At 43.3% G+C, this 27,103-nt stretch overlaps 1 pseudogene; it reads right to left on the bottom strand.

Moving 5' to 3' along the window:
- Window positions 1-3,309: 3,309 nt before the first annotated feature.
- On the bottom strand, window positions 3,310-25,117 carry LOC128113186 (non-histone chromosomal protein HMG-14-like; annotated as a pseudogene).
- Window positions 25,118-27,103: the final 1,986 nt, after the last annotated feature.

Here is a 27,103-nt window from a genome sequence, read left to right as displayed (position 1 = left end):
TCATCTGAGGGATCTGTTAGTAGTAAGAAATGAGAACTTTGTGACTGATGGCATGGGATCAAATGAATGAATGAATGGATGGATGAATGTATGAAGCAAAGAGTCAGATTTTGAGACTTTTAAAAATATCAGCCCAAATCCTAGAAGTGCTGCAGTGAAAAAGTAAGAGGAAAAAAATCTGGATAAAGGAACCATTTAAGGAAAGGTTGACTTGCACAGAACTTGGCTTGATGAAAATAAATTAATTCATTAAAAATTACCTGGTGAATTCCTAAGAGCAAGCCTGCCCAGTCGGAGGTTTGATATTCACATTAATTCATATGCTTTTGGAGAGTTCTTGCCAAAGGCTTCTGCCTCAATAGTGCCCTAGAACATCTGCAGAAACAAAGCAAAGTTTCTTCAGAAAAACGACCTTCTCAGGCTTTACCATACTCAGCTTTACCACAAAAATTATAAATACATCTGCGTGTATGTGTGTGTATGTGTGTGTGTTTTATCGATATCCATTTATAGTTCTCCTTATGGGACTTTGTGATTCAAGCAGCTCGATATATCATTAGTAATAAAACTGAATTCCTTTCAGAATCAATAATTGCTAGCCTCCTTGTTCAGGTACACAAGGCTGAAATTTCTGCTCTATGTATTAAAAGGCATTATATGATGTTCAAAGGACTCCTTTATTGTGGCAATCAATGTTTGACATTCTAAAGGTTTTAATCATTTATCCTAGAGTCAGATTTTAATAAAATTATAAACTCCCTGGATCTTTAATTACATATTTACCAAGTAGTATAGAGTCAATGCTTCCAAAAGGCTCTTTTGTTCAGAAATAAAAACCTTCTTTCTAGTGTTTTCTCAACAACTACTGGCCTCTCATAAGAGTGATCATAATTGTTGGCATTTCCTAAAAAAGAAAATATTCTGGTACTTTCCTTAATATTAGCACAGTGTGAGCTGTGCAATGAATAACTTAATGTATACATGATCAGAGAAAGAGAAGAGAAAGAAAATATAGGTATGGGTGGAAATAGAAAGATGTTAGTATTCTAGGACTTGAGCATTTGCTTAGACCCTAAAATGTTCTGAACTATAAATCGACAGTCCCCAGGCCTTACCTACATGGTTTGAGTGTGCCACCACCTTTCAGGACCATAGACTTGCATGGCCTACCCTTTTCTTCTTCTACTTCAACTCCTACTAGGCCCTAGGTGGAGGGTGGGATTTGAAGGGCTCTAGTAGGCCGGAGCATGGCAAACATGGCTCTGGCAGGTCTTGCCCTTCCCCCATTCCCTCTTCCTTGTTAAACCATAGGTTACATTCCTAAAGCTAGCCATTAAGGTCTGTTCCCCTAAACCATTTCCTCCTCTTGAGGCTGACTAATGTCCAGCTATCAAAGCATTGTAGTCTAGTAATCAGAAGCCCCCTCGTGGCTTCCTGAATTAGCATGCCCAATTAAAACAAACCAACTCCTCCTAACCCGAGGTTTCCCCTTTTCCCTTTATAAACTGCCATTTGCCTATGGGCCATGTCTGTCTCCTCTCTATCCAAAGGCAGTCCTTTGTCCTCCAGAGCAAATATTCCTTCCCCCTCTGCCTTGTTCCTTGTCCCTGTCCCTCATCCTCTGTCTCCTGTCTTTGTCTCTTTTATTCTTTGCCGCTTGTCCCTCTGGGGCAAATAGATCTCCTTGTGCTGAGAGCTTGGTATTGGTGTCTCCTCAGGTCCTTTCATGGTTTTCTACACATCAGGAATCCTAGCAAGTCCTGCCACACTGACTTTCTACATAGCCACTGTGTCTGCAAACTTCCAGGACCCTGTAGCTGCTACTGTGGTGCTTCTGTAGCTTGTCTGGAATAAGCTGCCATGTTCAGTGTTGTGGGATATTGGTACACTGTGTGAAGGCGTATTGCTGTGATTGGTGTGATAAAAAGCTGAACGGCCAATAGCTAGGCAGGAGGTATAGGCGGGACTTCCAGGCAGAGAGAGGAAGAAGAGAAATCGAGGGGGTGCAAGGGACGTCAGGAGACACGGAGAGGAAACAGGTGCAAGATGGAAGAGAGGTAACGCAGCATGATGGAAACCAGATTAATATAGATGGATTTATTTAAGTTATAAGAGCTAGTTAGAAACGAGCCTAAGCTATAGGCCGAACTTTCATAATTAATAATAAATCTCTGTGTCATTATTTGTGAGCTGGCACCCCAAAAGAAAGTCCGACTACATATGGTGTCCAAAGCGGAGGCTCGAATATGCAAACATACAGCCTGAGGAAGCTAAGAAAAGTTCTGGACAAGGAGCTGGATGTGGATGCCTAGTCCTACCGTCGCTCAGGCAGGCCGGTGCTTGGTGGTGTACAGAGGCAGGGCTCTGGGCCGCTGTGGGCTGGAGCCAGCTGAGCTGCTGAGCTGCACTGCAGCTGACATGGCAGTTGACGATTTGCCTCACACAGTCAGAGAAATCTGCACGCACTTAGAAAGCCAGGTCCAGACACAGAAAACCTCTAAAGAGGTACAGTATGTGTAACAATGTGCTTAGACGCTGAAGAAAAAAAGAAAATGGATACAGACAGTCACAGAAAAAAATAAATAGTTTAAAAATGATGAAGTCTTTAAAGAGAGAGTAAAGTAATATAAAAAAAAAAATAGCCACGTAAAGATGGGAAATACACCGGGTGTCTGGATCCTGCATGGTGTTTTGTTGACTTTGAATTTTTTTTTACTCTTTCACAACTGAGACTTTATTGGTTGAGTACACAGACATTTCAATTCTTAAAACATGGACCCAAACTCTAAGAGTCAGACATTGTGTTCACGTACCCAGAACAGCCATGTGTTGTTTCTCTTTGAACTTATCCCAGTGATGTTCCATCCTAAGCTTGGCAAGTTTTCCCTAAGACCTCACATAACAATCAAACGCTCACAATCGTTAATTCCACTGACTCACAGTTTTATGCCACATACAGTACATATTCAAAATTTTAATCTTTCACGGAACATTATCACAATTGTTAGGAAAATGGACTGCCGTGACCAGAGACAGTTCTGACAGGGCAAGGACCGAGGAGTAGTGGTTTTTTAGGATACAGTTCTACTAGAAACACGAAACCAAATATAACTGAAAATATTCCAGACACAAATGCACGACCAAGACTCCAAATTACCATTCAGTCTGCTTTTTAACCTCTTAAAAAAATCATTTACACTTAAAAAAATGGGATGAAATGGGTTCCTCGCACCTTTTAAAAAAACTCGCATTGACAAAATAGTTGATAAAATATTCCTCTGGATTGTACAAGAAGGGAGGGGGGGACACTCACAGACACGATGGATGGTTAGTCGGACTTGGCTTCTTCTCTTAGACTTCAGAGGCTGGACTCCTGTTCTCAGCCTCTCCGTTCTCTGCAGGCACATCTGTGGTTTGCTGGTCAGCCACCTCCGCCTGTTTGCCCTTTGCTCCCCTCTTCCCTTGGGTTTGCACTCTTTTGTCTGATGGTTTATCCTTTCCCGCGGCCTTCTTCAGCTTCCAGTCCACCTTGGCAGGGGCAGGCTTGGCCGACAGCCTCTCAGAGAGTCAGTTGGGCTCTGTCTTCGCCGCTCCGTACGTGCTAACCTTCCTCTTGGCATCATGGTGGCGCTGGGTAAGGGGTGTGGGATGCTGAACCTGTCATGGAGCTACACTGCCTCAACCACCACCACACGAACTCGACTTTGAATTTTTTAAATGCTAATGTACAAAAAACAATAGCTGCTGAGAGACATTGGATTATGGAAACTGCTAAATTAAACCAACCTGTATTTTGTTTTGTTTTGTTTGTTTTTGTTTTTTTTGGAGACAGGGTTTCACTCTATAGCTCTGGCTATCCTGGAACTCACTCTGTAGACCAGGCTGGCCTCGAACTCACAGAGATCCTCCTGCCTCTGCCTCCTGAGTGCTGGGATTAAAGGTGTGTGCCACCACCGCCTGGCCCAACCTATGTATTTTAAGAATGTCTTAACTTCAAAATGGAAGTCAGAAAATATGTTGTGTTGGGGGGCGGGGAGGTTATGCCTTTGTTTCCACAGGAAACAAAAAGTTATATTTCTCTTCAAAATTAATGAAGATCAGATTTGATTGGGAGAGACCTCCTGAAAATCTTGACTACAAACATGAAAAACGGAACTAAGAAAGACTACAGGACAGGTGACATGTGTGCTGATCCCTCAACATGGGAACAGCTCTGAGACTGGATGAGACATGTTGGCTCCAGAGTCCTCATGACTTATTATTACATGCCATCCTTTCATATGGCATGGATAGAGATTTGGTTATACAGTCTAAACAGATTTATACAGTTAACAGATGCCTCTCACTTGCTAAAATATAGAACAAAAACTCATCTTTAGCTGACTTGTACACACTGCACATTCCATACTTGTGTTAATACAGATACATACGTTACCTTTAAAAGTTTGTGTGTTTTCAGAAAAAAAGGACCAGGTACCTGTGGTGATATTTTGTTTGTGATCTAACAAATAAAGCTTGCCTGAAGATCAGAGTGTGGAGTTAAGTCACTAGTTAGCCATAGAGGCCAGGCAGTGGTGGCACACACCTTTAATCCCAATACTTGGGAGGCAGAGGCAGACAGATCTCTGTGGTTCAAGGCCACCCTGGGATACACAAGATTGATCCAGTCTAAAATTGATCTAGCCAGGCAGTGGTGGCACACACCTTTGATCCCAGCTCTTGGGATCTCACACCTTTAATCCCAGCACTAGGGAGATGGAGACAGGAAATGATATGGCTAGGCAGAGGAATGTAAGACAGGAGGGGACAGGAGCTCAGTGCTCTTTCAGGCTGAGGATTCAGTAGGGGTTAAGAACTCTAGTGGCTGGCTCCTCTGCTTCTCTGATCTTTCAACATTTACCTCAATATCTGGCTCTGGGTTTTTATTATTAAGACCAACTAGAATTCATGCTACAGACACCAATAAAGACAAGTAGCCCAGGTGATTCAGCCTCTCAGAATGACTCTGTTGCAGTTTCCTCAAAATTCTGTATCTAGAACAACTTCAAAGCTTCTAGATGAGATGGTCCAGCCTCACAAACTCTCCAGCCAAAACTTCAGATAAACTCTACACTTTTCCATCACACAGACACTAATTAAACAAACAAAACCCAATACAGCCAGCTCTCCCAGGACTTGACCATTATCCTGATTTTCTCAGGGTCCCCTAAATATGCTGTAACTCCCAGACAACAGGAAACTGTCTAGAGAACAGGACGCCTACGTTCCTAAGAGGTGAGGTGGGTGGGTTTTGGTTGTTCAATGGATTATGTAAGTTTGCCATCATTTAGGGGGGTTGGTTACAAGTTGTTACTGGTCATGGTAAGGGAGGGAAGTAAGCACGGGAGGATGGGTTCAAGGATCTCTTTCTGACGAGAAAAGGGGGGATACAGGAATGATAGGATAAAAGGATATATTATTGGAGCTATGTGAAAGCTGGCCTCTTAAAGGGTTCCTATGAGGAGGAAAGAGGAATAAGAAACCTTTAGATAGAAAGATAATGGAGAAGAGACAGACAGAAACACAGGATAGCTTGGGGAGCACGTGGATTAAAATCCACCGGTCCTTTCTGTCCCTTCAAAAGGGCTTTTTATAACAATGCCAAGGGGTAGGGCAAAGGACCTCCCCCTTGCTAGATCAAAGCATACCACACAGCCAAGTGCAGACCCTTCCAAACACCTGGTAACCACACCCATGGTCCCATCATTCGCTTATGCAGCCCTGCTGGGTAAAGCAAGCTCAGATTCTCAGACCCTGAGTAAGTTCTCACTAGGAAGCTTCTGTGGGTCTCTACAAATCTACTTTTAACTAAAAAGCAACTATTAATCTCAAAAATTTACATTGGTATGGAATTTGTATATTGATACAAATTTAAGGTTATTTTTGTTATACTGTATATATGTTTCTATTCTTGTTTAAGGTATTGCACCTATGCAGCTCATTTTAAAAAAATGTAATATAAAGTTTTAATCCTTAAAAGCTAGTTAGGAACAAGCCTCAGCTATAGGCTGAGCATTCACACTTAATAAGTCTCCATGTCATTATTTGTGAGCTGTTGACCCAAAGGAAAGTCAGATTGCAGTTCCGGGTTGTGGTTCTTGTAGAAAAGCCTTCAAGGTGTCACGATGCTTGGAGGTGTGTGTGTGTGTGTGTGTGTGTGTGTGTGTGTGTGTGTGTGTGTGATGTGTGTGCATGAAAGCATGTGTGTACAGCAGCCAGAGGACGTCGGATGTCTTCCCCTACGACATTCTTTCTAATTCCCTTGAGAGAAGTTCTTTCACTGCCTGAATCTCACCACTTCAGCTCAGTTGGCAGCCCAGTGAGTTCCCTGGATGCCCTGTCTCTGTTCCCCAACACTGGGATTATAAACACATGTGCCATGCCCAGCTTTTTATCTGATGCTGTGGACCTGAACTCAGATCCTCATGCGGGCAGATCAAGAGTTCTCACCCATCGAGTCCTCTCCCCAGCCTCAGCCAAGCTCTTTAGATGTACACATGATAACGATGACCTCTCTAAGGGGTTAAGTCTGGTACCTGAGTGGGCTTTGATCTGTAGATGTCATCTTGCTCCCTGCATCTCCATGTTGCCTCAGTCCCAGGTCCTAAGCACACAGGGATTCCTCTTTTCTCTACTGATGCCTTAATCCAGTTTAGTCCAGACTAGGGTAGCCAGCTACAAAAACGTTTTCTTTTTTCTTCCGGAAAGCGTTCATGGAGTAGCTACTATTTGCAGAATGCTGTGCTAGGAGCTATGGCAGAAACAGGAGGACTTAGAGCAGCGCCTCATGAGGTCTGACATGTTCACACCTGAGACAGATGGCCGAGGAGTCCTGTTGTAACATCTTCTGCCAAAGAATCTCATTAACTCGGCTACATTTTGAAAACTGACATTTAAACCTGTGATTTAGGACCATGGAAGCTAAACCAGGTAAAGAAAAAAGACTCAATTGTTTCCCATAGCCAAGGAATGGCGGTGAAGGTGTTTGTTGTTTGTTTAATTCAGGAAGATGAATAAAAATTCAAAACCGCTAAGTCAAGTCTACACTTGTCCATGAGAAGTCGTCATCTCTTGGGATCAAAACAACTACTAAGTTTTCAGGTACTTTTGGAAGTTGCATTAAGTCTTTCAATAAGGTCCTGTCTTGGGTCAGTAAACGGGTAGGGATGGAAGATGACAGACAAATGATTCATCTCAGAACAGACACTTGACCAGCTGATTGACAGGAAGAACTTAAGCCACTTTAAATAGCTGATACCTGAAAGAGAGCTGCTACTACCATGGGGAGCAAACCACAACAGAAATAGTTACCTACTGTGTAGACATGTGTGCCAGGTGGACACACTTAGCCTGACAGAAAACGCAATCTTCTGTACTCTGGACTTGTCTTCCAGATCTCAAGCTGTGGGGGTCTGTATCCAGAAGTGTTACTTTAAGCCTGTGCTGTCCAATCCAGTGGCCAAGAGCCACCATGTGCCATTCAGCAGGTGAAATGTGCCTAGTGAGAATCCAAATGTGTTGTAAGTATGAAAATATCACCATATTGTAAGTGGAGTTTTATGTTGGGACCTCCAGTTCCCCAATAACCGATGCAGAGACTTTTTATTAATTATAAAAGCTCTCACCCAATAGCTTAGGCTTGTTACTAGCTAGCACTTACAACTTAACCCATATTTCTTATCTATGCTCTACCATGGGGTGGGGTACCTTTTTATCAGCACAGCATGTTCATCTTCTGCTTCCTCTGTGTCTGACTGGGGACTCCGTGTGATTCTGCCCTTCTTTTTCCTAGCGTCCTCTCTTCCTGCCTAGCTATTGGCCAGCTGTTTCTTTATTGAACCAATGAGAGTAATATATATTCACAGTATACAAAAGGACTATTCCACAACAGCATATTTCAGGGATAAAGATCTCATAGATGTTTTGTAATATTGATCACACGTTAAAATCATACTTCAAGATAAATATGTTTAAAGGTGATTTCACCTGTTTGTAATTTTCCGTGTAATTTCTAATGCAGCTACTATGAAATTTAAAATTACAGTTAACAGGTGGTATAATTCTGTGGATTGTCACTATTTCAGATATTGATTCATTTGCCATGTGCAGTAACCTGTAGCGTCTTGAATTTAAATAGAGTGTCCACTAATGCCACTTCTAACATCATTGTTCTGACAGAGAATGTCATGCTACTGTAATCAGAGTTCTGTAAAGCAGACAGTAAATGGCAGTGCAGACAAAGCCACATTTCTATCCTTACACTGAAACTCAAAAGAAGGCACAGTGTAAAGAAGTCTACACAGAAGGTCACCTGCCAACAGTTTTATGGTCCATGAACACTTCCATGACTCCTCTTCATGACCTGTCCTGAACAGCTAAAGCATAAAGTGCTGGATATGCTCTTGAAGATCCTGTGGCCACTAAAACTGATACTGTTTGGCCAAATTGGAAGAAAAATTTATCCAGAAATGAATAGAACATGTGTATAAATACTCAGAATTGAAAAAGAAAAAGGAGATAAAAGACTTCATGAACAGGTGTCTTAGTTAAGGTTTCTGTTGCTGTGAAGACACAATGACCACAGCAACTCTTATAAAGGAAAACATTTAATTGGGGTGGCTTACATTTTCAGAGGTTTAGCCCATTATCTTCATGGCAGGGAGCATGGTAGTGTACAGGCACATAGTTCTGGCTACATCTTGATCAGAAGGCAAGAGGCAGTGGTCTGTGACACTGAGTAAAGCTTAAGCAAGAGACCTCAAAGTCTGCCCCCACAGTGACACACTTCCTTTGGGAAGGCCACATCTCCTAATAGTGCCACCCCCTTTGGGATTATGGTGGCCAATTACATGCAAACTACCCCAGCATGCTTGTCATGGACCAAGTGTTGCACATCTGTCAGTTCATGTGTCGAAACCCTCACCCTTCAGTGTGACTATATTTTGAAAGCAGGAACTTTAAAAAGAGGATCGAGGTCTAGAGAAGTTACACAGTGGTATGGAGCTTGTCTAGTATGTAAGCCCTGGGTTCAGTCCCCATGACTGAGGAAGGAAAAAGGGAAAGAAGGGGGAGAAGGGGATGAAGGGAGAGAGAGAGGGAGGGATGGAGGAAGGGAGAGAGGAAAGGAGGGGAGGGAGGAAAAGAGAGAGGCATGATAAAATAGAGCCCTAATCTGATCAGACTGGTCCCCCTGTAAGGAAGGGATGGATAGAGACTTCTTTTTCTCTCCACACGGTGCAGGGAATGGACTCTGTGAAGACACAGCCAGGAGGGTGCCCCCACTCCAAACGAAGTCTTCTAGTACATGGATCACAGAATTTTAACCTCCAAAATTGTGGGTAAATAAATGTGTTTTTTAAAACATTTATTCATGTTAAACCACTCAAGATGGGCTATTTTATTATAGCATCCCAGAACAGACTAACACAGCTCTTCCCCTCTTCCTCCCCTCTTCCTCCCCTCTTCCTCCCCCTCCCCTCTTCCTCCCCCTCTTCCTCTAATAAAATTCTTAAAGGGGATTCCATAGAGAGAATTTTCAAAACTACGGTCATGGGTCTATAACTGCCTTCCTTGGCTCCAAATATGACCATATATACATGGAAGGGAGAATGTGGCATGAATTCTTCTTATTTTTTCCTCTTTCTTCCTATCTTCCTTTACTCCTACCTTCCTGCACTCTTTTCTTTCTTGAGACACGGTATATAAATACCCCAAGTTGGCCTTAAACTCTTTAAAAGTCAAAGGATATCCCTGAACTCCTGCTGCTGCCTCCCAAGTGCTGACATTCCAGGAGACTATTATGCCTAAACTGGTGTGTGTGTGTGTGTGTGTGTGTGTGTGTGTGTGTGTGTGTGTGTGTGTGTGTGTGTGACAAGCAGGTGAGTGTGTAGGTACGCTCAGCTGTATACGCACACATCAGTGTCAAAGCAGGATATTGGATGTCTTCCTCTATCACCTTCTGTCTTATTGACCTGAGACAGGGTCTCTTCTCGAATCAGAAGCTCATCAGTTAGGTTAGACTGACTGGCCAGAAAGATTTTAGGATCTCCGGTCTCTGCCTGGGATTACAGACCCCTGAAGTCATGCCCAGCACTTTACATGGGGGTTGAGGATTCAAACTCAGGTCCTTCTGCTTGCAGACCAATGTTTTTACCTACTGAGTCATCTGCCCAGCTATCTGACTGGTTGCCTTGTCATTGATACAGAACTACTGAAGAAGTAGGCAAGTTCAAGAAGAATGGTAAGACTCAGCTCCGAAAGAATCTATTTTGGAAATTCCCAGTTGTGGAAGGAATACTGCTGGGCTGTAAAAACTTGATGTATTTTTTTCTTGCTGAGAATGTACCTTAGAAAGTTCAAGAGAAGTATAAAACCTTAGTGGATGTCATTCTAATGAATACCAAAAAGATTTTTATCTTGTTCTTTTTCTCTCATGTTCAAGATAGTTCTTAATTTAATACACCTTCACCCAGATACCTTACTAAGAAGAGAATACTTGAAAGTCAGACCCTTATCTATACTAAATTAATGCAGTGAACTATTTGGTTTAATTCTAGACAGGGACTAACTTCACCACCATTAAGTGTAATGTGTAAAGGGGTTAGCAAGATGCCTTAGTGGGCGGAGGCACTTCCATCAAGCCTGATGACCTGAGTTTGATCCCTGGGGCCCACAGGACAGAAGGAGAGAACCAACTCCTGCAAGTTGTCCTCTGACCTCATTGCTAGCAGTGGCAACGCATTCCCCCACCCCCTAAAATAAACACACACAATAAAAAAATTCTTAAATACATTTACACAAAAGAATCATGTGTGGAACTTGTTAAAAATCCAGATTCTGGGACTCCACCTCTAGGCATTTCTACTGGGGAGATGTCTAGGGTGAAATCCAGTCTCTCTCCACAAAATATTCTCCAGGTATCTGACCATCACCTTCTAGAACAGTGGTTCTCAACCTTCCAAAAGCTGTGATGACCCTTTAGAACAGTTTCTCATGTTGTGGTGACCCCCAACCATAAAATTATTTTTGTTGCTACTTCATAACTGTAATTTTGCTACTGTTATGAATTGTAATGGATATAAGATGTGTAGGATAGTCTTAGGTGACCCCCGTGAAAGGATCATTCAACCCCAAAGGGATCACAGTCCGCAGGTTGAGAACCACTGCTCTAGACTATGTTTTAAGAAACATCACTCTAAGTTGCAAGAAAATTTGATGAACAATTTGTTTTAAATTCAAAGAAAATATACTCAATGTTGGCTATCTGCTTACTGTGAGAATAATTATACTATGAATACTGTGGATGTCCAGTTTGCACTCTCAGTTCCATCTTCAAGGATGGCAATCATAAGGAAACTTTATTTGTATTGATTTCATTTACTGTTACAAAGCTAACACAGTATGTGCTAAAAACCATGTCAGCACTCTACCTGAAGGCACATTTGTTAAAGGTGTGAAGAATATTTGCATTCCACAATAAGGTTTAAACTAAAATGAACAGAGGAAGGAAAAGAGAATTGGGCCCAATCATTCAACAAGTAGCAACAATAACAGTGGTACCACGTGTTCACTTAGGCAACAGGTATGTACATGGGCTGCAGTGCTAGTGGTATGGGAGAGAGTGCCCAGAGGGAGGTCTGTACTCAGGAGGCTTCAGATAGTAAGATTAAAGACCGGGCATGGGTGACTGACAGAAGAGAGGAAGCGACGTGTGACTGAAGTGGAGAGTGAATGCTGAAGATTCGTAGGAGGGCATGTTCAGTATGACGACAGCGAAGTCGTGTGGAAGTGTGGATGATAAACCATGGGAGACAGGTAAGGGCTAGTTCACGAGCAGTGTCTGTGCTAAGCTAAGGGGGTTCACGTGCCTCCTAGGAGCGATGGAGAGCCATTGGCAGATTGAAAGTAAGGAAATGGCGTAAGTTAACTCCTTCGGGAGTTTCTGAGCCCCACTGCCTGACTGGCACTGGGTGGAAGTACCACCCACCAGCATCACCTGGAGAGTTCCTGGCTCTGCACTACAGTCATTCATGGAAGTACATTTTGGTCTATTTGTCTGGTGGATTTTATACAGGTATGAAAATGAATGAACTATGTACATGACTGGACCTCATAAACACACATAATTAATGCTATGTAACTGTATTTATGTACAGTTCAAAAGCAACCCAAACTAATTTGTGGTGTTGGAGTCAGGATTTGGACTGTCTTTAGATAAGAAGATGAGTATAAACTAAAGGGAAATTTTGAGAATGCTAAATGACATCATTTCCTCCTTCCCCTCCCCCAGACCCTCTCATGTACCCCACCCCTTGCTCTAATCTCTCAAATCCATGGGCTCTAGTATCTTTTCCTTTAATGCCTGGTGTTGAAAACCCAGCCAACGACCAGGGGTTAGCAACGTCACGGATCTTGGCAGAGAACCTACAACCGCCACTTTACTAAACCAGTTTAATCCCTAACTACACTCTAGATATTTGTCCTTATCCCCACATAAAAGTGTAGTCCTTGCCCCTCAACAAAGAAGGTTCTCTTTGCAGCAGATGGGGACCACTGCAGAAAACCAGAACCGACCGAAAAAGCAGAGAGCAAGTGATTGTGTGGCAGCCAGCTCCAACAGTAATGTCTCAAAAACAATAATAAAATAAAAATTACCCCGAGTTCTGACACACAGCCAAGCCAGCAGGTTAACTACCATTGAACGATACGTTCAAAACATACACATATAAAAAACTCTTCACTTCGCATTCCTTCACAGGGAGAACCATTTGAACCAAGGGACAGAGTGAGCACTAAAATCACCCATGCAGTGAATGCTCCTTAAAGACGGCCAGGCAGTTGTTGGAAGGGTAAGGTACTGCCATTCACTCGTGTCTTGTTTTTATCAGTTTGCTGTTTGCTGTGTGTGAGTGAGTGAATGTGTGTGTGTGTGTGTGTGTGTGTGTGTGTGTGTGTGTGTGTGTGTTGAGGCCTTTGTTGGAAACCAGAGCGTCGCACATGGCAGGCACAGGAGCTTTACACTGAGCTACTACATCTCCAGGCCTGATTCACTCTTGAACAAGGAAAGAACACTCACTCTAGGGGGGAAAATAAATCTTTTTTCCAAGTTGTTTTGTCTGTGATGTCCAGAACAGCCTAGAAGGAGCTGAGCACATCAAGAAGAGCTGAGCTGAGGAACACAGCCTCCAAGCATAGGATGCTGGCAGATGGCTGGAGTGAGGACCAAGTGAGGCAGAGGAGTGGGAAGACAGTATTTTGAAACTGCCACATGGCTTCTGATGGGCGTCACTAGAAAAACACTAAAAGAGCAGGAGTAAAGGAGTGGATGCGCGTGCGATGATGAAATTTGCACTTGGAAATGCAAGCTGCCACTTAGCGACAGAGAAACTAGTCTACCAGGCACCTGAGGTGCACTGAAAGTCGCCATTTCATAGATAGGAAACACAACAAGAGAACAGTAATACTGCAGAATGTCAAGTCACACCAGCAACCCAGACTTGGGATTCTTTACTGGCATTCCTTTCAAAAGGGCTGCGTTTCATGAAAAACTGGAGACTTCCTCTCTGTCCCCACACCCCTTCCTCTGTGTAAGTGGCTCTCCCTTGTGCCCAGGCATTGGCCACAAGTCAACCACCGTAACAATGGTGAAAGCGAGTAAGAAGCCCCTCCTCTCGCCAGGGCCTCTTGCCAGGGCCAGCAATGCTCTTTCTCTGGCACTTCTTGTGCACAAAGGACTCTCCAGCTTTAAATGGGAAGTCTGAGAGACGACCGACTGTGAACATGCGTGTGTGGGCCGCCCGCTGCAAGCCCTGGGGCGTTGCTCCCCTCCGTGGACGCTGTCCATTTTATTCCCGACCAGTGAAAATCTGGGCTGCTGACAAATGGTGTTCTTTACTCCAACTTGTACGAAAGTGTTGTGTGAGCTAGCAAAAGGCTATACAGGAACTCCTTTTCCCAGTGTTTTTTCCCTTTTTGTGTTTTTAAAATTAGCATACAGGGAAATGAGTTTCCTTATGATATTTCCAAACCTTCTTTGTTTTTACCCTTCCCTGTCCTCCCGCCCCTCCTCCCCACCGGGCTTTCTGCCTTTTCCCAGTGTTTCTCAAGCCTTGGTTTGGGATGGCTGTGACTGCCCTGAGAGTTCTTTGAAGTTAATGTAAAACTACAGACTTCCAGATCTCACCTCAGACTACAAAGTCTGGCCTTAGAATCTGCAATTTTAGCCAGGCACACCTTTACTCTCAGAACTTGGGAAATAGAGGCAGGTGGATCTCTGTGAGTTCCAGGACAGCCAGGGCTACAGAGCGAGACTATGTCTTGAACAAGCCCCCCCCCTCACCCCACCCCCCCAAAAAAATCCTGCACTTTTAACTTCTAACTGGGCAGTTCTCACATTCTACATACACATAACTTTCCAGTGACTTAGAAGATGACCTCACTCAAGCATAAAGACTTAAAAGAAGTATATAAATCTTGGGATGAGTGTGGCGGTAAGCACCTGTGGTACCAGCTGTTCCAGCTGCTGAAGGAGACAATCATTTGGGCTCAGGAGTTTGGGATCGGCCTACGTGGCACAGTGAGACTTCATCTGTAAGCAAAACACAAAGCCAGAGCAAGGCAAATAAAAATACAGAGGTGTATAAATTTCAGAGCATTTACTATAAAATAAAACAGACGTCACACCAATTCCTGGATGAGTTGTTTTAGAATAAAAATGTGACTATAAAGCTACAGGTGTAGCCAGAGGGAAACGGGGTTGCCGCTTGAACGCCAGAGATAGAGACAGAACTGATGACTGATCCCTGTACAATCAGTGATTGGGAGGTCGATGGAGGAGGACTGCCATGAGTTGGAGGCCAGCCTGGGCTGCTTGGTAAAATTCTGTTCTGACAAACACATAAACAAATGTTAGCGCTACATGGAGAGGCCTCATAATAAGGTCACACATTTGGTGCGCCCGACCCAGAATGCCGCATTTATCCCCCGTCATGAGTTTACACCGTGTACTCTTTAGGAATCATTGGCACCTGTCACCAAGAATGCTTGTTTGCAGTCTACACTGTAGACTCTACACAGCCCATGAAATGACATGGGGGCTCAGATGCAAACTGTTGTTACTTTGCTGTGTGCTAAGACGAGCTCTGTGGAGCTTTACGTGGCACCCAGCAGCTGGCTGTGGGATCTGATGGACAGAGTGGTGTTTTCTGGGGCCTTCCTGTTGCTCCTTGATGTACACCTAAATTGTCTGTTCTTGAAATGCAAACTGCCATAGTGTTTTGTTATCCTTGCAAACGTTTTTTGATCCATCTTCTCTTTAAGATTTGGTGGTCTGCAATGCAAATAGTTGTGTGTATAGACACAGACACCAGAGTTCTCAGTGCACACAGTTGTGTATAGACACACAGACACCAGAGTTCTTGATGCACACAGTTGTGTATACACACACAGACACCAGAGTTCTCAGTGCACACAGTTGTGTGTATAGACACACAGACACCAGACTTTTCTCATACAGTCAGCTCTTACATTCCTCACCCTGACATCTTTATTGGCCGTTTGAGATCTCAAAAGCAATCACAGGTACCGAAATTTCAATGAATGAAATTTGATGAAGCTGAAAAGCCAAGTTTGTGTTTTCTTTTGGTCTTCGGTTTTCTCTCTCTTTTGTTTGTCATTTGTTTGTTGTTTTGTTGTGTTTGTTTGTTCCAGAGAGGGAGAAACCAAACTGAACTGGAAAACTTGAACTAGCTGTTTTCCTTGGAGGAGCAACATTACCTTCCTCCTCACCTAGGCTCCTGAGCTGCCAGCTTCCCTCTAGACCGGCGGGCTGTGTGGCGGGACCTGTCCCAGGCAGGAAGCTGGGCCACAGGGGTCTGCAGAGAGGGGAGGAGCAGCAAAGCATCCCTGTGCAATGGTGCTGTGTCTCCCAGTAAAGGGCCTGGGACAGTAAAGGGATGTGGTACCAAGAGGACTGATCTGGAAGGGCGGAGTCAGCTTTCAGTCTCGGTGTGATCGCTTTTGGGGCAAGGCACCTTGCTTTAGTGAGAAGTTGTATCATATGGCAATATTAATAGCCACTGTGAATAAGACGATCATCTTTTTTATTGATCAGTATCCACTCATGCACTGTTGTAAGTGTTGCGTGCAATGACTAATCTATTCAACAGTGAGCTAATTGTGCAGGCCCAGTATCGGCCCTGATTTGCAGTTAAGGAAACCAAAGCTTCAAGGCCTGACTGAAGGGCCGCCTCAGGTAACACAGCCAGTGAGTGAGAATGCCAGACCTGTGCAGCGAGGTGGCTTGCTGGTGTGGGAAGAGTCTTCTGACTCGGCCATTTTAACACATATGAGCGAGAAGGTTGCTAGTGACCTTCCAGATCAGCTTCAAATAGAAACGGAAAGAGAAAAAAACAGCGTGATGATAATGAAAGAAGGGAAGTCAGCAGTAAAAATGACAGAAAAAGGATCAAGAGCATTAAAAGCAACAGGGTCTCCTAATGACTGTATCAAGAGAGATGAGACCTGTGCACAGTGTTGCTGGAGGGGAAGGAGCCAATGAGGACCAAGAGACTGAAGATGCTGGAGACTGGAGAGATTAACTGCAAGGCTGTCCTGGGAAGACAGGCTGGACTCAACTGGGAGAGAGCATGAAAGACTTCACACAGACAGACCCTGAGAGACTGGAGGAAAGAAAGGAAATTCATGTCTGAAGTCCCTGCCTTTAGGAAATAAGAATTTAAAAAGCAGTAAGTTCCAAGCAGACACAGACCCCACTGGAATTATTTTCATATTTTACTATATTATAGAGGTTATGAATTCACCATAGGAATGCTAGGAAAATTGCATGAATGTACACACACACACACACACACACACACACACACACACACACACATGCGAGAGAGAAACAATCTGAATTCCAGGAACAAAGACAGTGTACTTCCTCCTGGAAAGCTGGTGGGAGCATTCCCTGTACATATGAACAGCAGCAACCGCAGCTTCCATTTGCCCTTCACAAGGCTCATAGCCAAAGTGTATTTATACTCAACTACGCATGTGACATCATGTATGTGACCATGACCTACATTGGCGCTACTTCCATTTTTAATTAACCTATAAATAAACTGCACAGAACATCTTTGCCCATGAAGTTATTCCAGATTTTGAATCACTTCAATAGACAGCCTCTGAAGCTATAGAACTTGATCTGTTAGGAGAACAATCGCTGAACAGTACTTTTGTGTTTATTGTCTTTGTCCTCTGATAGGGTCTCACTGTGTAGTCTGGGCTGGCCTTGACCTTACAATCCTCTTGCCTTTGCCTCCTGAGTTCTAGGATTATTGGTAGGAGCCACTGCACCTGACTGTTGTTGTTGAACATCTTTAATGCTTTTTAATTTCATCATTTTATATTGTGTGTGTGTGTGTGTGTGTGTGTGTGTGTGTGTGTGTGTGTGTGTGTGTGTGTACTGTTTCCAAGATGGATGGCTCTTATGGAAAAAAAGTCTTTAATTAATAAATGAAAACCCAGTGTCTTTGTGTGTGATTTTTCTTTATTAATACCAAAGCTAAATAAGGTTTTGTATATTTGTTAATTATTTTATTATTTACTTCACAGTGTTTATTTTTTTCCTTTGTACATTTATCTTTTGGCATCATAATCCTTCACAATTTTTCCAATATAGTTTTAAGATTTATAGTCAAGATGTTAAAATTTCCTAACTACTGTATTTTAACTTTGTTTAGTTACAAAATTTATTAATGAAAACATTCTGAGCTTGTTTTACAACCTTTCCTTAATCAAGCAGCTATAGTTTAAATACTAGGAATGGTAGTATGTTTGTAACACCATCTCTTGGGAGGCAGGAGGCAGGCCATCCTTAGCTGAGTTCAAGTATATATATATATATGTGTGTGTGTGTGTGTGTGTGTGTATGTATGTATGTATATATAGTGAGTTCACGGCCAGCCTAGGCTGCGTGAAACTTTGTTTAAAAAAAAAACAAGCTGGGTAGTAGTGGCACATGCTTTTAATCCCAGCACTCGGGAGGCAGAGGCAGGCAGATCTCTGTGAGTTCGAGGCCAGCCTGATCTACAGAGCAAGATCTAGGACAGACACTAAAACTACACAGAGAAACCCTGCCTTGAAAAACAAACACAAACAAACAAACAAAAAAAACCCAGTAATAAAATAAACCAATACATCTGAACTGCTGTACTTTGGATCTGGAGTGTTCCTCGAAGGCCAATGTGTTAAGCACTTAGCACCCCGTGGTTGTGGAACTTTGGGAAGTAGAGCATGGTGGGAGGAAGCGAGGTCATTTGTAGCATGGCCTGGAAGGAAATCACTTTTTCTTCCTCCCTTTGCTTCGTGGTTGCCACTGGTTGAAGAGGCCTCTTCCATCATATGCAGCTCCTACCACGACATATTGTGCTAATGTAAGCCCAAAAGGATGGCCTCATCACCGGGAACCATCATCATCTGTGAAACCATGACCCACTTCCTTCTGTAAGCTGATGAGTTTGGGTGCTTTGTACCTGTGTGAGAAACTTAGCAAATCCACAAACAAACACCCTCTGGTTTGTGTTCACTCTGGCTGGTGTTCATTGGGGTTAGTATATCTAAGTTATAGCACAGAATTCTGTGATCAATTAAGGGTGTAAAAAAAAAAGATGATATCTGTTAGCAACCAGTACCATAGGATAGCTAGGAATAAACTCATAGGCACATGCGCTAGACCCCAAGGAAGACATTGCTGAGCCCACAGGAAAAGAATTTGAATGGAAGCGATGAATTCCTATTTCCTGTGCTCTGGTGATGTCAGTATTTTCCCAGATGATCATGTAAGTTCAAAGCTAGTCAAAAAGAGCTTTGTCTCATATGATAACCATGGAAAGCCAGCTAAGGCGCCATCCTTATGTTGAGATCACAAAGGGAACTGTATGGACATCTGAAAAGCCCAGAGAAGAGGTTCTAAGCCGAAGGGCAAACATAAGCAAAGGCTCCGAGGTAGCCCGTGTGACATTCCAATAATAGAACAAAGTCACGAAGAGGGCCATAACCTGAGAAGGAACATATCACCAGCCGAGGCCAGAGACTGGGGAGGACCAATTCATGCGAGGCTTTCTGACCATGAAGAAAGTGATGGGTATGGCGGCACGCAGCTGCCATCCTAGCAGGAAAGAAGCTGAGTAAGGACCCTGTCTCAGCAACAGCAACAGAGAGAGAGGCAGCAGAAGTTACTGAGCAAGAGAGCATCGGATCAGAGTTATCCTCAAAGGTCCTGCTTGGCTGCTGTTCGACAATATAACGGGAAGGTAGGTTAGCCTTGGGAATCCCCATGGATATGGAGAGAACTGGACAAATTTGAGACATATTAAATATACAACATGCATCAATTACAGTTCTAATCTCTTAGCAGCTCACCAGTCACCACTGCTATTCTATATATTCATTTCCTTTCAGTTGCTGTAACCAAACACATAAATCCAGATACTTCAAAAAGAAAAAAAATACTTTAGCTTACAGCCCTAAAATGAGATGTCTCTATCAAATCCTTCCCCTCAGAGCTCAGGGAACCCTGTGGAAGAGGAGGCAGAAAGTGTAAGAGCCAGAGGGGATGGAGGACATCAAGAAAACAGGAGCCTCTGAACCAACAGGACCCGTGCACATATGAACTCAGAGACCGAGGCTGAAGACGCGGGGCGTGCACCAGGTGGGGTCTTAGAGCCAAAAGGAGACGTGGACACGTGTTCCCACCCCTAATCCAGAAACTGTCTCCAGTGGATAACCATGGCAAATGAAAATTTAATGTTCTCCAGAGGAGTCTCACTGGGGAAACAACCCACTCTTAAGGGCAGGTCCCATGCCCAGCAGTACATGGCCAACAGGAAAAAACAAAACAAAACTCAACAGCATCTTTGAAGGCTTCCTGCCTCATAATGTGGCAGGGATTTTTAAAATATTTTTATATTATTTTTTAATTTTTATATTATTTATACATTTTCCTCTCTTTTTACCCTACAGGTAAAAAGAGCATATATTATGGTTTCCAGTTGAGTGTTATTTTTTAAATGGAGTTTTAGAGGTTCCTGAGTGTGCGAACAAGGTGGGTCTCTACATCCGTATCTGTGTCCTGTGCCTTCTCGGAGCGTCTCCTTCTGTTTGTTTTGTCCTAGTTTTTGTTTATTTTATTCTTTTATTTTTGTCCCTTAGAAGTCTGTTTGTTTTCTAACAAGAGACAGAAAAGGGATGGATCTGGATGGGAGGGGAGGTGGGGAGGACCTGGGAGGAGTAGAGTGAGGGGAACGATATTTAGGATATGTTATGTGAGAAAAAAATCTATTTTCAGAAGTGAAGGGGTGGGGAGATGCACTCTGTCACTGAGCTGTGCACTCAGCCTATTTAATTTTTGTGGAATGTCTACTCTGTATGAGTGTTATTAAAACAGGGTCTAGTTTATTGTTTTCAGTTGTACTTATAATACTTTAAAAAGTGCCAAATACCTGGCAGGTCCAGTAATTTTATTAAATGAATTTTAATGCAGTAATTGCACCACTGGATGAATTAGGGGAATTTAGGCATTGAGTCCTTAACTTCTAACCAGACACAATGAACTTTCGTTGCTGCTATTTTGAGACACAGTCTTGCTATAAAGCTCAGGCTGGCCTTAGACTAGTGGCAATCCTCCGGCCATGGTGTCTCAAGTGAAAAGATAACAAACATCTACCATCACACCTGGCTTCTAATTAATTTCCTAAATATAAGCTGAATAAAATAAAATGATGATAGTATCGAAAAATGTGGGTAGATAGTTGTATGGTCTTAGGAGAGGAATGACCTTTTTCAGCAAGAAAAGACTGCTGTTAAAATATTCACATAAAAGCTGGAAAATCTTGTACCCCAAAGATACAATGAAGTGTATCTTTGGATAGACAGCAAAAGAAAGTGTCTAAAAGAATGAAAGACCTTATAAATTCAAAGCATTGAAAACCAGCCAGGAACATACAGGAAGGCTACATACCATGACCCATAGAAATTTACCCGGGAGACAAAGGCAGGCTTAACATAGGAAAACCCTTCAATCCAACACATCAGTTAGTTAGCAAAAAGCCATCCATATACTCAAGTCAGTAGACACAGAAAAATCCTGGGTTACTGATGGTGTGAATGATGGTCAGAGTCTGGATCAGGTGCTTTCAAGTTCTTTGCCTCTTTTTAAGAAACTGAAATAAAGGAGGCACAAAAAAATTGCAAAGCAGCAATGGAACTGTTGAAAGGCAAAGCGATGGACTAGATAAGAAAGAAAGAAAGAAAGAAAGAAAGAAAGAAAGAAAGAAAGAAAGAAAGAAAGAAATGAAAAGAAGAGAAATACACTGGTACCCATGGAGCGGCCTGTGCCTTTACTTCTGGCACTTAGGAGGCAAAGGCAGGTGGATCTCTGTGAGGTCAAGGTCACCTTGGTTTACATAGGAAGTTCCAGGCCATTCTGGACTACAACAGTGAGACTCTGTCTCAAAAACAAAACAAACAAACAAACAAACAAAAACCCCAAACCAGAAAATTAAAGGAATACATTGTCAAGAGTGACAGCTAGCTACGTTAGAAAACACTCAATGGCCTCAACCATCGCTTGGGCTTCCGCTCATGGGGTTTAAGAGGAGGACCGTGTTTGCTAAAGGTCATAGCACAGGAGTTTCTCTGTTTTGATTGACAAGCTTGGATTATGTATGCCTTAGCTCACTGGATGTCCTTTCCCATAATGTATCTATTTTTAATCATATGTACATCCAATTACACATAGGCATAAAGTGGTAAATAGGGTATTCTCCTTGAAGTTCACTTAGAGGACACGGTTCTCTTTATTGCACACACACTCAAAACCTGTTCTGATCAGATCACCAGCCTCCTACCCCGGTACTTGAATAAACTGGAGTACGACCGATCAGAAACTCTCCAGGCTTCGCTGCCATCAGAGGACACAGAAATTTAGTCTATTATTTCAAGGGGGGTGTATAGACTCTGTGCAGGTGGGGTTCAGAAGTGACCAGATTCATTGTTGGAGAGAAGTGTGTGTGTGTGTGTGTGTGTGTGTGTGTGTGTGTGTGTGTGTGTGCATAGTGCACGCAGGAGGGACTCCCAGCTTGCTAGGCAGGATGTTAGAAGCAGGGTGGACACATAGCCCATACTAAGTGGACTCCCAGGTTGCTAAACTGTTCTGTTTGCCTGCCTCCATAGCACACACCTGTGATCCCAGCACTTAGGAGACTATTTATTGAAGTAAGATTAGGAATTTGAGAATAGCACGGACTACACAGTGAGATCTGCTCTCAAAAACCAAACCAAACAAATATACAAAAACTAGAAACAAAAAAACAAACAAAAACTTAAAATTGAAGTAGGATATCCCTTTAATCTGATGAAGGGTAGCTACAAAAACCGTACAGAAAATATCATAATTTATGGTGAAAGAATGAACATTCCTCAGGGACAGGGATAAAGGTGAGGATGTCAGCTCTTCTATCTGTCACAGAACTGGAGCTTCAAGACAGACAAGCAAGAGAAATAAAAGGCATTCAGGCTGAAAGTAAAGCTGTCAGTATTTACAGATGAAATGATCTTTTATGCGGAAAATTGTAAGCAATGCACTAGAAGACGGATAAATAAGTTCAGCAGAGTTGTAGGATATAAGATCAATATATAGAAATCGATGACATCTTTATACACTCTCCACGAATAATCAAAAACTAAAATGGTCCTAGGAAGTCAACTGTCTGCTTCCTGCCTTTACAGATTTGCCTGCTCTAACATTTCATACACATGGAATGATTCTGCTTTTTATTCCATCTTTGTTTTTTAGAGTGAGATCTCACTATAGAGCCCAGGCTGGTGTCACGATCACAATCCCCCTGCCCCTGATTTCTGAGAACTAGAATTTCAGGTGTACCCACACATCAGGCAAATAGAATGTTCTCTAGGCAATCCTTGGTAACTGCTTCAATGACTGTTTTCAATGTTCTTCTGTGTTTTAGTATGAATCAGTTCATTTCCTTTCAATATCAAATCATATTTTCTTTATCAATTCATTACCAAATAGAAAGTTGGGTGGTTTCCACTTTGAACTGTTGCAGTGAGTATCCATGTATGATATTTTGTGGATATATCTTTCTAGACTTTTTAATTTATACATAGGAATGAAACTTCTAGACCATATGATAACCATATGTTTGAATTTTGTGAACAAGTGTCAAACTGTCTTATAAAGTGGGTGTACTATCTTATGTTTTACATGCTGCATGAGGAGTTCAGTATCTCCACGTCCTCACCAGCACTTGTCTGTTGTTATGGTCTGAATATAAAATATGTTCTGGGGACTGAAGAGGTGGCTTTGCGGTTAAGAGCACTGGCTGCTTTTCCAGAGGACCCGGGCTTGATTCCCAGCATCCACATGACTGCTCACAACATCATTTTTCGAACAGTGACTGGGTATATGTTCAAGGACACAAGTTAATTCTTGGAGATGATATGAGGTAAGTCATGTTTACATGTGGATTTCTACTAGTCTAACCCTTGCTGAAAAGATTACATATTCCCCAAATGAAATACTGACACACTGATTTTTTTTCTTAAAGAAATCCTCTTTTTGCCATGTGATTAGAAGGGGCCTTGGGGACTAAAGGCTAGCCTTATACTTGCTATATAGCTAAACTGACCTTAAACTTCTGAGTGTTGGGATTACAGGTGTGTTGTGCTGACAATTAAGCTCATGACCATGTGTATGCTAGGCGATCACTTTAGCAATTGAACATATATGTAGCCACTGTTAAAAAAAAATGATGTTTTACTCCAGGTAGGATGCCAACTGTGTCTTTCAACCTCTTGGCAATTTTCTAAAATGCCATTGAACAGCTGAACAGGGGTCACGACATCTGGAGAAGGTTTTCATATAGAAAAATTACTAATCTTCCAACTTACCTAACTGCAACGGGATTTTATTTTAAAATTTTGTGTGCATGTTTTTTGTTGTATGTACTTGCTAATGTGAGTATATGTACATGTGTGAGGTTCATGTGCAAGTATGTGCACATGTATGTGAAAGACCAGAGGCTGATGTCTACTGTCTTTCCTTGACAGTTCTCCACTATATATATATATAATTCTTTATTGATTCTTTGGGAATTTCACATCATGCATCCTAATCCTGCTAACCTCCCAACCCCTCCATATCTGACGCTTACCCTGCAGCATACCCCACCCCTGGAAAAAAAACCCAAAATTAATTAAAAACCGAACAAAACCAACAGCAACAAAACCACTTCATTCCTCCGTCTTTCCTGCGTCTCCAACACGTCTTCATTCATCCCAGTGGCATGCGAGCTGCGGTGTGGCATGCAGTGCGCACTTTTGTCCACTGCAGAATGCTCATTGCAGTGGGTCGTTGGTCTGGTTCAAGGCCTCTGATACACCATCATCACTGGATCCTCACCAAAACTCCTCTCGGATGTCCTGCTGTTGCACTGAGTCACGGAGAGCCTACAGTTATTGCTCCACAGGACCAGTTCCTTCGTGCACTCCAGCAGGTCATAGATCAAGTAGATGTTGGGGTGGGCCAACCCAAGGTCCTGGGTGGTGGCTGAGCTGATTGGTCCAGGCCACTGGGACCGCCCCACTCAGTTGAGGGGCAGAGCCAGCTCTCTTAGGCCCATGCCATCGGGGCCAGCTCTCCCACATCCATAGTGAGGGGTGGAACCATCTCTCCAGAGTGTGGGGGCCAGCATTCCCACGTGGGGCGGGGCCGATTTTCCTGCTTTAGTGTCCCCCGAGGGGCAGGGCCAGCTATCCCAAGGCCAGCGAGGGTCGGGTTCAGCACGGCCTGTGGGTTTCAACAGACATGATTCCTATGACCCCCTGTGGTAACACAGGCCATGGACATCACAGACCCTAACTACGGCAGGAACATGGACTTAGACAAGGCCCTTGGCAGCAGCTTGGGACCCGACATCACCATGGCCCCGATGGCAGCACAGGCCGCCCAGATCAGAATGGCCCCGGTGGCAGCATGGCCCTCGGACACCAACATGGTCTTAGGTGGCTGTCCAGACCCCAGGCATCCGCACAGCCCTGGGTGGTACAATGGGCCACGGACATCAACACAGAACGCAGCTGTGGTAGGGCTCGGACCCAGACATGACCCTCAGCAGCAGCCCTGGCCCAGAAGACGTCATGGTTCCAGGTGACAGCGCTGGCCACTCAATTCGGCACGGCTCTCAGGCGCCAACCTGGTACAAGTTGCAGCCTAGACCCTGGGCATCCGTGTGGCCTTTGATGGTACCACAGGTCATGGACATCAACACAGACCTCGGCTGTGGTCGGACCATGACACCATATTCTTTAAAAAAGCTGTGTGTGTGTGTGTGTGTGTGTGTGTGTGTGTGTGTGTGTGTGTGTGTATGTGTGTGTGTGTGTGAGACAAGCTCTCTCCTTGAACCTGAAGCCCTTTGATCCAGCTAGGCTAGATGGCCAACAGGCTTTAGGAACTGCCGATCTCAGACCACCCCTGTAAGAAACAACTTTACTTCATAAGAAGAGTGCTGGAGATTTAGAGCAGTGAAAGAAAAGCCGTTTATTTTATGATCTTGCCAAGTCCAGGTCGAAGAAGAGTCAAAAATATCTGGCATGCCATTTGGCTCAAAACAGTGACTTTTATATTTCTCTGACCCCTGATTTCCATGTTGGCTGAGTTCTTCAGGAAGATGTCATCTTTCCATCCCTAATCTCCCATCTTTCTGGAGCTTGAGACCCATGCTGCCCTTCCCCCACTCCTACCCCAGTTTCCGGATATGTGGGGCCAAGCATGTATGTAGCAGATCGCCTTTAACTTTTCAACTCTACGATAAATTGATAAGTGCTCGGGCAATCAGGTGACAGCGGGTAGCCAGAGGAGCCAGGGATCTAATGCCGTGTACTTGTCTGCGCTTCATTGATGAGCTCGAAACACATCACATATGAAAATGGACCATAATGACTTATTTCCTACATCTCCAGCCCCCAGGGCTGGAACTCCAGGGCACGTTGTCATAATCAGATTTTTACATGGATACTAGGGATCTGTACTCAGGCCACGATGCTTGTACAGCAGGCAACCGGCCAACTTAACCAAGCCCCTAGCCACTGAATGAGATTTTGTATTCTTTGACAGTTTCGTCCATTTAAAATCATTTTCTATTTAATTTTTATATTTAAAAATGGTTTTTTGTTCCTGTGCATACCTATCATGGGACCCATGTCAAAGTGAAAAACAAAACAACAACAGAAAAAAAAAACCCACAAAAAACTCTTGGGAGTTGACTCTCTCCTTCTACCTTTCACTAGTGAGCCCCAGGGATCAAATTCAAGTTCTCAGACTCGGTGGGAAGAGCCTTTCCTGGATAAGACATCTCATCTACCCTCATTTTCTGTTTTAAGTGAGGTTATGTCTTGGTTTTAACCTGTGCTCCAAGGCGATATGTGCCTTTGCATAAACTAACAAAACAGCACCTTTCTGGGCAAATGGACTTGTGTTTTCCTAATCTTCTCTTTCTCTGTCACCTCCTGAGAGTGGAGACACTCATCTTTAATCCCAACAGTCTGGAGGCAGAACAGACTGATCACTGTGAGTTTGAGGCCAGCCTACGGTACATAGCAGGTAGACTTGTAGGAGTGAATGAACACTGCCTAACTCCACCTGAAATTAAAAACAAAGAGGCTGTAGAGACGTCAAAGAGGGATATAGCCTTGGAGAGAATTTGCACTGAGAATCTGCTAGCCTGAAGAGGCTGGAGTCTTCTGTGACTCCGATGTGACAGTCTCTTATGGGACTATCAGAAATCACCTTCTGCATTATCCATAATGTAGGGGATTTACTTTTTCCTCTTCTTTCTTTATTAATATTTGCTTTTTTTGAGACAGGGTCTCACTGTGCAGCCCTGGCTGCTTGGAACCCACTATATACACTAGGCTGGTCTCGAACTCACAGGGATCAGTCTGTTCTGCCTCCAGACTGTTGGGATTAAAAGCATGTGCCACC

Source organism: Peromyscus californicus, unplaced genomic scaffold (assembly GCF_007827085.1).
Source record: "Peromyscus californicus insignis strain IS unplaced genomic scaffold, ASM782708v3 Scaffold_18__1_contigs__length_77618521, whole genome shotgun sequence".
NCBI lineage: Eukaryota > Metazoa > Chordata > Mammalia > Rodentia > Cricetidae > Peromyscus > Peromyscus californicus.
This window is presented reverse-complemented; position numbering and strand designations above follow the sequence as displayed.